The sequence below is a fragment of the Rhinoderma darwinii genome, chromosome 2 (genome assembly GCF_050947455.1).
Source record: "Rhinoderma darwinii isolate aRhiDar2 chromosome 2, aRhiDar2.hap1, whole genome shotgun sequence".
In the NCBI taxonomy this organism is placed as follows: domain Eukaryota; kingdom Metazoa; phylum Chordata; class Amphibia; order Anura; family Rhinodermatidae; genus Rhinoderma; species Rhinoderma darwinii.
Window position 1 is genome coordinate 319,882,571 of NC_134688.1, and position 15,718 is coordinate 319,898,288.

The 15,718-nt window shown below is 43.1% G+C and overlaps 1 protein-coding gene across 2 annotated transcripts in view; it reads right to left on the minus strand.

The window, feature by feature from the left end:
- CCND3 (cyclin D3) overlaps nt 1–15,718 on the minus strand; it is a 171,355-nt gene that overhangs the window by 155,121 nt on the left and 516 nt on the right. The gene's annotated exons all lie outside the window — the stretch shown is intronic.

Consider the following 15,718-nt stretch of genomic DNA (forward strand, 5'->3'; position numbering starts at 1 on the left):
AGTTGAACTGAGCGCCGTCCGGCGCCATTTTCCTGTAGACCGGAAGTCGCGGCCGGACAGTAAGATTACTACTTCCGGTCGCGGCTTCCGGACTTGTGCACTTGGAGCAGCGGCAGCAGACGGAGCGGACGGACCGGAGGGAGCGGCGGCGACAGGAGAAGGTAAGTGATTTCTATGTATGTTCGTGTTTCAGTGTGTTTACTACTGTATGTTAACCTTCTACACTGTGTGTTAGCTCAAAAAATGGCGACACACAGTGTAGGAGGTTAGACCGTTCAATCCCCCCGTTTCTCCCGGCACTAGCCAGGATAAAGGAGGGGGGGATTCTGAGAGCTCACTAGAGCGAGGGATTTTTTCCCAATTTTGCAGCATAAAGCAATGTGGTTGCTTTACCACATGCAATGCTGCAATTTTGGGAATTGCTCCATCTAGTGACCAGTGCTGGGAAATATTATAAATTAGAATCTAATTTATAATATTTCCTGACTCGTAATAAAAAATTAGAACAATGTTTAATCACCTACACACTAATTGTTTAACTAAAAAAAATATATACATTTTTTGCTAACAACACATTCCCTTTAAGGCTCAGAGCCCATTTTTCAAATCTGACATATTTCACTTTATGTGGTAATAACGTCGGAATGCTTAAACCTATCCAAGCGATTCTGAGATTTGTTTTCTCGTGACACATTGGGCTTTATGTTAGTGGTAAAATTTGGACGATATATTCAGTGTTTATTGGTGAAAAATCTAAAAATAAAGAGAAAATTTATAAAAAAATAGCATTTTTCTGAATTTAAATGCATCTGCTTGTAAAACAGATGGTTATACCACCCAAAATAGTTACTAGTTCACATTTCCCATATGTCTACTTTAGATTGGCATCGTTTTTTGAACATTCTTTTATTTTTCTTGGACGTTACAAGGCTTAGAACATAAACAGCAATTTCTCATATTTTTACGAAAATTTCAAAAGCCTTTTTTTTAAGGTACCTGTTCAGTTCTGAAGTGGCTTTGAGGGGCCTATGTATTAGAAACCCCCATAAAACACCCCATTTTGAAAACTAGACCCCTCAAAATATTGAAAACAGCATTTAGAAAGTTTATTTAACCCTTTAGGCATTTCACAGGAATTAAAGCAAAGTGGAGGTGAAATTTGCAAATTTCATTTTTCTTGCTGAATTTCAATTGTATTATTTTTTTTTCTGTAACACAGAAGATGTTACCAGAGGAACACTACTAAATATGTATTGTCCAGATTCTGCAGTTTTTAGAAATGTCCCACATGTGTTTCTAGTGGACTAAAACACAAGCCCCAGAAGCAAAGAAGCACCTAGTGGATTTTGAGACCTCTTTTTTATTAGAATATATTTTAGGCATGATGCCAGGTTTGAAGAGGTGTTGAGGTGCCAAAACAGGAGGAATCCCCCAAAAGTGACCCCATTTCGGAAACTGCACCCCTCAAGGAATTAATTTATGGTTGTTGTTATAATTTTGACCCCACAGTTTTTACACGGCACCTATTTGAATTGGGCTGTGAAATTTAAAAAATGAATTTTTTTCCAATAAAATGTCATTTTTCATCAAAATTTCTTATTTTCACAGGGAACAAAATACCCCATTTTGTTGCCCAATTTCTCCTGAATGCAGCAATACCCCATTTGTGGCAATAAACTGCCATTTGGACCCATGGGAGGCCTCAGAAGGGAAGGAGCGCTGTGTGTGTGCTTTGGAGTGCAGATTTTGCTGGTTTGGTTTTCGGGTGCCATGTCGCCTTTGCAGAGCCCCAGAGGTATCAAAGCAATGGAAACCCACCAGAAGTGACCCCATTTTGGAAACTACACCCCTCAAGGAATTAATTTATGGGTAATGTGACCATTTAGACCCCATAGTTTCTTCACAGAACTTATTTGAATTGGGCTGGGAATTAAAAAAATAGTAATTTTTTCCAATAATATGTAGTTTTAGCTGAAAATGTCTTATTTTCACAGGGAACAAAATACCCCATTGTGTTGCCCTATTTGTCCTGAGTGCAGCAATACCCCCATTTGTGGTGATAAACTGCCGTTTGGGCCCATGGGAGGGCTCAGAAGGAAAGGAGCGCTATTTGTTCTTTGGAGTCCAGATTTTGCTGGATTGGTTTTCGGGTGCCATGTCGCATTTGCAGAGCCCCAGAGATATCAAAGCAATGAAAACTCAGTAGAAGTGACCCCATTTTGGAAACTACACCCCTCAGGGAATTGATTTATGGTTGTTTTTACCATTTTGACCGCAAAAAATTTTCACAGCACCTATTTGAATTGGGCTGTGAAATGAAAAAAATATAATTTTTTTTCCAATAAGATGTCATTTATGATCAAAATGTCTTATTTTCACAGGAAACAAAATACAATTTTGTTGCCCAATTTGTCCTGAGTGCCGCAATACCCCATTTGTGGTGATAAACTGCAGTTTGGGCCCATGGGAGGGCTCAGAAGGAAAGGACGACCATTTGGCCTAATGGGGATTTTCTGGTGTGAAGTCATGTATGCAGAAGCCCCTGAGGTACCAGTACAGTTGAAACCCCCGAGAAGTGACCCCGTTTTAAAACTACACCCCTTAAGGTATTCATCTAGAGGTGTAGTGAGCATTTTGACCGGAGACATACACCCCATAAACTGTAATGTGGGTTCTCACGGGTACGGCAATACCCTCCATGTGGCTGTTAACAGCTGCCTGGGCACACAACAGGGCTCAGAAGGGAAAGACGAGGGGGGATAAGCTGTGCGGAGGGCATCAGGGTAAGTAAAACTAGCGTAGATTAAAAATCAGGAGATGTATGATACATTTTTAAACACTCTTTCATACAGAGCCCTGGTTTTTCAGGAAACGTGTCACATTGATATATTGTGTCCTCCCTTATCCCCCTCTTATAACAGACTTTGCACCTCTTTTGAGTTTTTCCCTTCTTGCCAGTTTGGGGAACTTATCCTGGAAAGTGTTGCCCTGGTGTGATGCGTGTGGCCTCGCTTCCAGAAGTACTGGGAGCCCCACCTTCCTGGTCCCTAAAAATTTATTTCTTGATAACCACCTCTTGAAATTTCAGGAAAGTTCCCCTCTGGCCTGTACATCGACGTAGCACGTACGCATTGTACAATGCCATCTGTATGATGTGCCCGGCCAGCTTCTTATACCACACCGCATGGCGCTGTATGGCTTCAGGGATTGATCTGACAAGTCCACCCCTCCCATGTACCTATTGTAGTCCAGGATGCAGTCTTGGGGGTCTCTGTACTGGTACCTCGTACAGGTACATGTGTACTGGTGTGACATCTCTCTTGTCTTTTACGTGACACACAATATGTTGCTGCTAGATTGTGCCCTGCTCTCACCCCTTCTGAGTGTTTGCCCTGCAGAGTCGTAGGGAGGCCTCTCAGATTTCTTCTAGCAGTGCCGCAGGACTGGAAGCGAGGCAGTTGAAGTGTGGGACGCTGGTATAAAAATTATCCAGGTAGAGGCGGTAACCCTGGTCCAGCAGTGGGTGCACCAAATCCCACACAATTTTTGCATTATCTCCGAGTAAGGGGGGGGGGGCATTCTGGGGGCTGAATACTGGTGTCCTTCCCTTCATATAGCCTAAATTTGTAGGTATACCCTGATGCACTCTCGCACAGCTTATACAACTTCACGCCATAGCTTGCCCTCTTACCCGGCAGGTACTCGCGGAATTGAAGCCTCCCTTTAAAATGTACCAAGGACTCATCAATAGAAATATAATTCTCGGGGGTGTATGTTTGGGAAAACCGGGCACTGAAACGGTCTAATAGGGGTCTCCGTTTATATAAACGGTCAAAACTGGGGTCATCTCGGGGTGGGCAGGGCTCATTATCAGTATAATGTAAGAAGCGAAGTATTAACTCATTTTTCTTTTTTTTTAGGTTCCAGTTCAGATCTGAAGTTGCTTTGAGGGGCCCATATATTAGAAACCCCTATCAAACACCCCATTTTAGAAACTACACCCCTCAAAGTATTCACAACAGCATTTAGAAAGTTTATGAACCCTTTAGGTGTTTAACGAGAATTTAGAGCAAAGTAGAGGTGAAATTTAATTATTTTTTTTGTCAGAAAATCCTCTTTATACCATTTTTTTTTATAACACAAAAGGTTTTATCAGAGAAACGCAACTCAATATTTATTGCCCAGATTCTGTAGTTTTGAGAAATATCCCACATGTGGCCCTCGGGCGGTAATGGACTGAAGCACCGGCCTCCGAAGCAAAGGAGCACCTAGTGGATTTTGAGGCCTCCTTTTTATTAGGCACCATGTCCGGTTTGAAGAGGTCTTGTGGTGCCAAAACAGTGGAAACCCCCCAAAAGTGACACCATTCTGGAAACTAGACACCTTGAAGAATTCATTGTAGTTTTCTTGGGGTACATGCGGCTTTTTGATCCGTTTTTATTCTATTTTTAGGTGGCGTGGTGACTAAAAAACAGCAATTCTACTATTGTTTTTTCATTCTATTTTTTTTACAGCGTTAAGCGTGCGCTATAAATGACATATTCACTTTATTCTGCGGGGCGATACGATTACGGCGATACCAGATGTTTATAGTTTTTTTATGTCTTATGGCGTTTGCACGATAAAATACTTTTTGTAAAAAATCATTCACTTTTTGTGTTATCTTATTCTAAGAGACATAACTTTTTTATTTTTTTCCATCAATAAATCCGTGCGATGACTTATTTTTTGCGTAACGAACGGTAGTTTCGATCAGTACCATTTTTAGGTACATGCGACTTTTTGATCTCTTTTTATTGCATTTTTTGGGAGGTGAAGTGACCAAACAATTGTGATTCTGGTACGGTTTATTATTATTTTCTTTTACGGCGTTCACCGTGCGGGATAAATAACAAAATAATTTTGTAGTTCAGGCCGTTACGGACGTGGCGATACCAATTATGTATAGTTTATTTGTTTGTTTATATATTTTTATTAATAATAAAGGACTGATAAGGTAAAAAGGGGGATTTTTACTTTTAAAACTTTTATTTTCTTATTTTTACACATCTTTTTTTAACTTTATTACTTTGTCCCACTAGGGGACTTGAGGGCAGGAGGCCCTGATCGCTATTCTAATACACTGCACTACATGCGTAGTGCAGTGTATTAGAACTGTCAGCTACTCACTGACAGCAAGCATAGTGGGTCCTGACTTTGTCAGGACCCACTAGGCTTCCGTTGATGGCATAGCCGGACGCCATTGTTTGGTGTCCGGTTGCCATAGTCACCATCGCCGGCTGCTATCGTGTAGCAGGCCGGCGATAGCAGCTTAACCCCTAAAAAGCCGAAATCTCTATTGAACGCGGCTTTTAAGGGGTTAATCAGCGGGGACACAGCGATCGGTCCCCGCTGTAGGAGCTGTGACAGCTGCTGTACGAGACAGCAGCTGTCACAGCTCCTGTATGTGTCGGGAGGACGGCCGAAATGGCCGTTATTTCCGAGACGTCCTATTAGGTCATGGAGCGCAAACGATACAGCTGCCATGACCTAATAGTACGTCCAGGAGCGGGAAGGGGTTAATGACCAAGCCATTTTTTACATTTTTCCATCGTGGTCTCATTCAAAGAGCTAGAACTTTTTTATTTTTGCGTCGACATAACTGTATATGGTCTTGTCTTTTGCGGGACAAGTTGTAGTTTTTAATAGCACCATTTTGGGGTACATAGAATTTATTGATTAACTTTTTTTAACTTTTTCTGGGGGGAATAGAAAAAAAACCTGCAATTTTGCTACACTTTTTTGCGTCCTAAATTTACGCCGTTTACCGTGTGGTATAAATAACACAATAACTTTATTCAGCGGGTTGTTGTGATTTCAACAATACCAAATATATATAGATTTTGTATGTTATACTACTTTTACACAGTGAAAACACTTTTTTTCAAAATTATTTGTTTTTGTGTCCATATTTGAAGAGCCATAACTTTTTTATTGTTCCGCCGATGCAGTTGTATGAGGGCTTTTTTTTTTGCGGTACGACTTGTAGTTTTTATCGGTTCCATTTTGGAATAGATGCGACTTTCTGATCACTTTTTGTCACATTTTTTTTAAGGCTGGATTAAAAGAAAACAGCAATTTTTGTATGTTTTTTTACTTTCTTTTTTACGACGTTCAACGTGCGGGTTAAATTATGTAATAAGTTTATAGTTGGGGTCGTTACAGACAAGGCAATACCAAATATGTGTAACTTTTTTTGCTTTATTTTGTTTTTTAATATTAAAACAGTTTGTAAGGGGAAAAAGTGGGTTTTTCATTTTTTACTAGTCCCACTAGGGGACTTCACTATGCGATTATCTGATCGCATTTATAATACACTGAAATACTTTTGTATTGCAGTGTATTATGCCTGTCCGTTTAAAACAGACAGGCATCTGCTAGGCCATGCCTCTACAGGCAATACGCTACAGCACACACAGACACTCGGCGATCTTATCGCCGGGTGTCGGTGGGAGAGAGAGGGAGCTCCCTCCCTCACTCCCTCTCTCCAAAACAACTCAGATGCGGTGCACCGTATTGAGCGCCGCATCTGAGGGGTTGAACGGGTGAGATCGATACTAATATCGATCTCACCCGTTCGAGCAGGGATGCCCACAGCCGTCAGCTACCTTTGGTAGCTGAGAGTAGGGAGATTCAACGGCTCCCTGCTCTGTTCATTTATTCCGATGCAGCGGCGTAAATAGTCTATTGCATCGGAATAAAGTCCGTTAGTGGCCGCCGTAAAAACATTATGGGGCGGTCACTAACGGGTTAAGGGGTTAATATTATCTGCGATGTACTGGGAAGCTGGAAAAAAAATCAGAATTGGGTGGAATTGGGAAAAAACAGCAGTTCCGCCATTTTGCTACGGGTTTCTTTTTACAGTGTTCAATGTATGGTGAAAATGACACGTTATCTTTATTCTGCGGGTCAGTACGATCATGGTGGTACCAAATGTATATCGTTTTTATTATGTTTTGTTATGTTATAATTTTGTTATTTTTCAAAATGTAAGTTTGAAAGAAACAAGTACACCTGGTCACACGATCTCGCCACGCAGGAGCCGGCGACCGGCCCTGAAGCAGGAGGGACAGCAAAAACCCCTCAGATGGCAGTGGTCACATCTGACATCGGCATCTGAGGGGTTAAATGCTTGCGATCAGAAATTTTTCTGATCGCATGCATTACCGCTGCATTGTGCAACACAGCAGAGACACGACAGCTGTGGTGCCCGGTCTTCTTCTGAGCGGGCGCCATATTTAAAGACCCTTTCCCGACGTAGATCTGCAGATCAGCGACGTAAAACGGTTAAAATGTTTTCATTTTTTTTTCACTACTGAAAACTTAATTTGACTTTCTTTTTTACAAATTTTATTAGTCCCCCTAGGGGATTTGAACCAGCGATCGTCAGATCTTTGGTACAATAAAATGGAATACTAATACTAAGGCTCCCTGAGGCAGGGCTTAAAGGGGTTGTCTGGGCACAGACAATTGATAACCTATCCATAGGCGAGGTCATCAGTATATGATCGGTGGTGGTCCGATCAGCTGCTCCAGCTGCCTCCGGGTGTTATGCAGGGTATGCAGTGTTTGGAGCCGGAAGCAGGTGGCTCTGTAGAACTGCAGCTGTACTCCTATTCACTTAAATAGGAGCAGAGCTGAAGTACTGCAACTGGGCCGCTATTCTGTGACTGGAGCCATCTTCTTCCAGCATGGACATCTGATGCCCAGAGGCAGCCGGAGCAGCTGATCGGAGCGGGGTCCAGGTGTCGGACACCCACCGATCATATACAGATGACCTATCCTGTGGCTAGGTCATCAGTTGTCTGTGCCTAGACAACTCCTTTAACAGAAGAAAGGCAGACTTGGGGGCCTTCATTAGGTGCTCCACTCAGATGCTATCGGCACCCCGCGATAGCATCTGAGTGGGGCGATGGTCTGTTGTAGGTGGATGCCCCCTCTTTCCAATGTCTTAGATGGTACGGTCACTATTGACTGAGTCATCTAAGTGGATATACGGCCAGGAACAGCGCGATCGATGAAAAGGATCACACACCCCCCCTGTAGGTAGCGCCTCCACCCCTGTAGATAGTGCCACTCACCCCTGTAGATAGCACCACGCCCCTTTGTAGATAGCGCCACACACCACCACCTGTAGATAGCACCACACACTTCTTTGTAGATTGTGCCACACACTACCCCTTGTAGATAGCGCCACACAGCCTGTAGATAGCACCACACTCACCTGTCCCTTGTTCCTCTTCTTCAGCGATGCAGGTCTGGTCTCTTCTAATTAGGCCTGCTCCAGTGGAGTGACGCAGATGGCTGAATGGCAGGGAAGGTAAGCAATGGTCCCCTTGCCTCGCCAGCGCTGTCAATTTTATCCCTGTCCTAAAAATGCAGATACAATTGAGTCCTCTTGTGAGGGCCAGGATCAGTTTTTAATAGCCGTCACAAAGGTGGCTTTCGTAAAAACGGGTGTTAAAAACTGATCCATTGAGTTCTATGGGGGCCATGAAAACATGCGAAAAGAGAACATGTTCTATTTTTTGACAACCAGTATTCACGGGCCGTAAACAAAACGGCCATGCGAATATACCCACATAACTGCATTGTTCTGAAAACAAGGGTGTGATGGCCGTCATATATTTCACATAGGTAGATCTCTTCGGCAGTGGTTCCCAAACTTTCTGAGGCCGGGTCTCACTTCTAATTGTATTCAAAACCAGAGAATACCATCCAAAGAATTACCAAAATAGAAGTATATTATGCAACAAGGGCACAAAATATTTCGCCTGGCGTATCTCAACATCATTCGTAGCTAGATGCCACTGGAGTCTTCTGGAAACAATTTGATAATAAAGTAGAAAAAAAAATGCTAACTGTGTGCCTGTTTTTCAGAAACTAACTTCCGCTTATTCTATCCTCCTGTATTGTCTTTCTATTCGGCTCTGCCTCTACTCTCCTGTATACTGCCTCTATACTACTGTCCTCCTATATATTGCCTCTATACTACTGTCCTCCTATATATTGCCTCTATACTCCTGTCCTCCTATATATTGCCTCTATACTCCTGTCCTCCTCTATTCTGCCCCTATTCTCCTGTATACTGCCTCTATAATCCTGTCCTCCTATATATTGCCTCTATACTCCTGTCCTCCTCTATTCTGCCCCTATTCTCCTGTATACTGCCTCTATACTACTGTCCTCCTATATATTGCCTCTATACTACTGTCCTCCTATATATTGCCTCTATACTCCTGTCCTCCTATATATTGCCTCTATACTACTGCCTTCCTATATATTGCCTCTATACTACTGTCCTCCTATATATTGCCTCTATACTCCTGTCCTCCTATATATTGCCTCTAAACTCTTGTCCTCCTATATATTGCCTCTATACTCCTGTCCTCCTCTATTCTGCCCCTATTCTCCTGTATACTGCCTCTATAATCCTGTCCTATATATTGCCTCTATACTCCTGTCCTCCTCTATTCTGCCCCTATTCTCCTGTATACTGCCTCTATACTACTGTCCTCCTATATATTGCCTCTATACTACTGTCCTCCTATATATTGCCTCTATACTCCTGTCCTCCTATATATTGCCTCTATACTACTGCCCTCCTATATATTGCCTCTATACTACTGTCCTCCTATATATTGCCTCTATACTCCTGTCCTCCTATATATTGCCTCTAAACTCCTGTCCTCCTATATATTGCCTCTATACTCCTGTCCTCCTATATATTGCCTCTATACTCCTGTCCTCCTATATATTGCCTCTAAACTCCTGTCCTCCTATATATTGCCTCTATACTCCTGTCCTCCTATATATTGCCTCTAAACTCCTGTCCTCCTATATATTGCCTCTATACTACTGTCCTATATATTGCCTCTATACTCCTGTCCTCCTATATATTGCCTCTAAACTCCTGTCTTCCTATATATTGCCTCTATACTCCTGTCCTCCTCTATTCTGCCCCTATTCTCCTGTATACTGCCTCTATAATCCTGTCCTCCTATATACTCCTGTCCCTCTATATATTGCCTCAATACTCCTGGCCTCCTGTAAACGGCCTCTATTCCTCCTCTATTCTGCTATCCTCTACTTTTTTGTGGCCACGATACTACTACTGCATACACTACAGTCAGCACTGTTAATGATGACGGCGCTGACTGATTCAACACACTACCAAGGGGAGAGAGGGAGGTCACATGAAGAACAGACTGGATGGGATAAATCTGTCATCATTGGCGCAAGCAGGCACCAGCTTCTTTCATTGGTGCTCGACGGCACTTAGTGATGCATACGGGCGGGCATCCTGCTGCTGTGCGTCGCTGAGACCCGACTATGGCCGCTGATTGTGGGTCATGTGATTCGACCATCAGCAGCCATATCTGGACCACAGCGCTAAGCAGCATATCGTTGAGGGGGTCGCGACTCATAGTTTGGGAAACACTGGTGTATGGAATTTCCTTTGATTGCTAGATACGGAATGAACAAGAAATATGTAGTTTATACTGGAACGAACACATATTCCACATAAACAGATATAGACTGAATTCCTTGTGTTTATTAGATTGGATTAACACGTGGCAGATTTTGTTGCAGAAATTTTTGCGCCTAAAAATAAGTTCCATTCCTTTGAATGGAACTTGCAGAAATCCATGCGACTGCTGCAGAAACTATGTCATTCAGGTGAATGGAACCGATTTAAAGTTGGAGAAATTTCTGCAGAATATCTGTCGCGTGTAACAGTTCTTTGCCGAGCAGAATTTTTTACACATTTTTTAAGGTGTTTTTTATTAAGCAAATACAACAACTGCGTAAAAAAATGGCCCAAATGAACGCCGCATTTTTTTTTGCCTTCCATTACTTTCAATGGAGGTTTAGAGGTGAAAACCACTTCAAGATAGGGCATAATGCCTTTTTTTTCCCCAGCGAGTGGTCAAAAACCATCCTGGGAATGAAACGCCTCCATCTCCCATTGAAATCAATGGAGGGAGATTCTGAGGCAGTTTCCATTTCAAAATCAGCGCGAAAAATGCAGTGTGAACTAGGTCTTAGACTAGAATGAACAGAGTATATGTGCAGTTTATGGTGTACTGTACACCCTCTGTTATCCTGCTCCAGTATGATCGTGATACAGAGGATTCATTGCCGGGTTCGTTACATCACATTTCCTACATTTTTACTTGGCAACAGAAATAAATTCTTATTGAAAAAGATTTCTGTTGGACTGAAAGAATCACATAATCACTACAGGACATCCCTGTGGTAATGATTTAGCAGATTGGCAGAATAACTTGACATCTATGGCAGGGGCGTAGCTAGGGGGCAGGAGGGGCATTTCCCCTGGGCTCAACTAGGATGGGAAAGTAGGGGGGCGCCGATGCTCTGGCCAGGTATCTGCTCCTAGAGGGAGCCGCTGACATCTCTGCAATATGTGAGCATTGATGTCAGGGGCTCCTCCAGGAGAGGAATCCCTGGCTAGAGCGTCGGTAACACTCTGACTGGGGATTCCGTTCCTAGAGGTGGACCCTGATGTCACTGTCCATAAATAGACAGTGACGTCAGGGGCTGCCTCTAAGAACGTAATCCCCGGCCAGAGCGTTGGCAATGGTCTGGCTGGGGATTCTGCTCCTGGAGGAGCCCCTGACGTCACTGTCCATATATAGAGAATGGCATCAGGGGCTCCACCAGGAAAGAAATCCCCGGCCAGAGCGTCGACAAAGCTCTGGCTGGGGATTCCACTTCTAGATGACACTATCTATAGGGAGGGGGGAACTGTGCAGCACTTTCTACAGGGGGGCATGTGTGGCACTATCTACAGGGAGGTGTGTGTGGCAGTATCTACAAGGGGGGATGTGTGGCACTATCTACAAGGGGAGGTGTGTGGCACTATCTACAAGAGGAGGCCGTTCATTATGTCACCATATAGTCTCATTAGCATTAGTTATATAATCTGTTTAAAGAGGCTCTGTCACCACATTATAAGTGCCGTATCTTCTATATAATGTGATCGGCGCTGTAATGTAGATTACAGCAGTGTCTTTTATTTAAAAGGCTGTCACCACATTATAAGTGCCGTATCTTCTACATGATTGGCGCTGTAATGTAGATTACAGCATTTTTTTTTATTTAGAAAAACGATCATCTTTGACGGAGTTATGACCTATTTTAGCTTTATGCTAATGAGTTTCTTAACCCCTTAAGGACACGGCCAATTTTAGCCTTGAGGACAGAGCAATTTTTTTTACATTTCCCTCTTTGCATCCCGACGCTCATAACGCTTTTATTTTTTGTACGACGTAGTTGTATGAGAATTTGTTTTTTGCGGGACGAGTTGTACTTTATGTACGTACCATTTTTTGGTACAAATACATTATCGTTTAATTTCTATAAATTTTTAATTAGATTAAAATGCAGAAAAAAAGCAGTTGCGCAGCAGTTTTAATATTTTTTTTTTTACACCGTACACCGATCATCATAAATAATGTTATACATTTGTTGTACAGGTTGTTACGGTCGTGGCGATACCAAATATGTCTATATTATTTCATGTTTTGGGACTTATATTTTAAAAAGTTTATTTATTATAAAAAATGTGTGTTTCTGTGTATTTTATTTACTTTTTATTTATTTATTTACCATTATTTTTTTTTTACATTCATTTAACTTTTTTTTTTTTAATCCCATAAAGGGATTTATCATTTTGATTTTTATTTTGTAACTGTAATGTACTGGCATAGATCTATATGCCAGTACATTAGCCTGTTACTGATTGTACACAGGCAGTTGATAGGGCATACCTCAGTATGCCCTAACAACAGGAAATATGTTCAGACAGCCCTGGGGTCCTTGACTGGACCCTGGGCTGTCTGGCCATACGAGTTGTGGGCTTTGATCGCGTCACAGTTATATTCTGTGACGCGATCAATGTGCAGTCCCCTCTCTTTGAACGCCGCGATCAGCTGTCATCGCGGCGTTCAAAGGGTTAACAGCGGAGAGAAGATGTTTCTCTCCTCTCCGCTGTCAGAGCGGGGCCGTGGCTGTGTATTACAGCCGTTGCCCCGCTCTCGATCGCGCGTACAGACGCGCGCAGGGACAGCTGTATGCTCGTCCTAATGCGCGAAGTGCTCGCCGCTCAGGACGAGCATACTCGTCCTGTGTCGGCAACCAGTTAATGGACAACTGGCCGTGTTTTACTATATGGCCAAGTGGGCGTTGTGGAGAGAAGTGTATGACGCTGACCAATCAGCGGAATACACTTCTCTCCATTCATTTACTTTGCACATAGTGATCTTGCTAGATCACTATGTGCAGTCACATACACACACACTAACGTTACTGAAGTGTCCTGACAATGAATAGACATCACCTCCAGCCAGGACGCGATGTCTATTCACAATCCCGACACTCTGGTAACGTTTGTGTTGGACTTACAGCACAGCAAGCGTGATCTCGTTGTAAATGACAGCTTACAGCGTAATCAAGCGAGATCACGTGTGCTGTGCTGTAAGGCTGTGTTCACACTGAGTTTTTTGCAGGAGGAAAATTCTGCATCAAAATTCCATTTGGGATTTTGAGGCAGATGTTATCCTTCCTGCACGCCGTTTGCCGCGATTTTCGCTCGCGCCCATTCAGTGCTACGGGCAAAAAAACTCCGCAAAATACGCTTTCTCTGCCTCCCATTGATGTCAATGGGAGGTCAGAGACGTAACCGCGCAAAGACAGGGCATGTCCCTTCTTTCTCCTGCGAGGCGGTTTTACCGCTCGTGGGAGAAACCGCCCTCGCCTCCCATTGAAATCCATGGGAGGCATTTTCGGCTGGTTTTTCACGAGTTTTGCAGAGCAGTTTCCGCGCCAAAAAGCTTGTCAAAATACTCCTAAGTCTCACACAAACGTTACCTAAGTGTCGGGATTGTGAATAGACATCACGTCCTGGCCGGTAGTGATGTCTATTCATTGTCAGGACACTTCAGTAACGTTAATGTTTATGTGACTGCAGTTCATGATCTAGCAAGATCACTATGTGCAGAGTAAATGAATGGAGAGAAGTGTATGCCGCTGATTGGTCACTGATTGGTCAGTGTCATACACTTCTCTCCACAATGCCCACTTGATCATATAGTAAAACACGACCAGTTGGGCATTAAGAAAGTAATTAACATAAAGCTAAAATAGGTCATAACTCCGTCAAAAATGATCGTTTTTCTAAAGAAAAAACACTGCTGTAATCTACATTACAGCGCTGATCACATCATGTACAATATAGGCCACTTATAATGTGGTGACAGAGCCTCTTTAAAGAGGCTCTGTCACCAGATTTTGCAACCCCTATCTGCTATTGCAATGTAGATTACAGTAACAATTTTATTTTTAAAAAACGAGCATTTTTGGCCAAGTTATGGCCATTTTTATATTTATGCAAATGAGGCTTGCTAAAGTCCAACTGGGCGTGTTTACAGTAAAAGTCCAACTGGGCGTGTATTATGTGCGTACATCGGGACGTGTTTACTACTTTTACTAGCTGGGCGTTCTGACGAGAAGTATCAGCCACTTCTCTTCACAACACCCAGCTTCTGGCAGTGCAGACACAGCGTGTTCTCCAGAGATCACGCTGTGACGTCACTCACTTCCTGCCCCAGGTCCTGCATCGTGTCGGCCACATCGGCACCAGAGGCTACAGTTGATTCTGCAGCAGCATCGGCGTTTGCAGGTAAGTCGATGTAGCTACTTACCTGCAAACGCTGATGCTGCTGCAGAATCCTCTGTAGCCTCTGGTGCCGATGTGTCCTCGCTCGTCCGACATGATGCAGGACCTGGGGCAGGAAGTGAGTGACGACACAGCGTGATCTCTCGAGAACACGCTGTGTGTCTGTGCACTGCCAGAAGCTGGGTGTTAACAAACAGAAGTGGATGATGCTGATTCGTCAGCATCATACACTCCCATTCCTAACGCCCAGCTAGTAAAAGTAGTAAACACGCCCCGATGTACGCACATAATACACGCCCAGTTGTACTTTTACTGTAAACACGCCCAGTTGTACTTTTTCAAGCCTCATTTGCATAAATACAAAAATGGTCATAACTTGGCCAAAAATGCTCGTTTTTTTTAAATAAAAACGTTACTCTTATCTACATTGCAGCGCCGATCTGTTGCAATAGCAGATAGGGGTTGCAAAATCTGGTGACAGAGCAGCTTTAAGTCAGGCACTGACCTCGTTAATTTATTTTCTTTTAATTAAGGCTACATTCGGACGAGCGTCGGCAACCTCAGAACAGACGTTTTTCACGTCCGAGGTGCACCCGTGCGGGACGCGTTGTCACGGATCCCCCATAGACCAGAGTCTATGGAGGAATGCGTGACACGCAGTAAAATAGGACATGTCCTATTTTTTCACGGACCCTGCACACAATTCGTTGAAACAACGGTCTTGTGAACGGCCCCGTTGAAATTCAGGAGTCTGTGTGACGGACCTTGTTTTTGTTCACACGGACGTGATACACGCTTGCCTGAATGAGCCCTTATTGTTATGTTAACTACCTTATGGAACTATATTGCTTGTAAAATAAAAGGTTTTATTATCAAGTTACATAAAATGAAATGTGAAAAAAGATTACACCACATTGGTAGAGAAAGCAAACAGGACCAGGGGAAAGGAGATGGCGAGGGGAAAGGAGATGTCGGGAA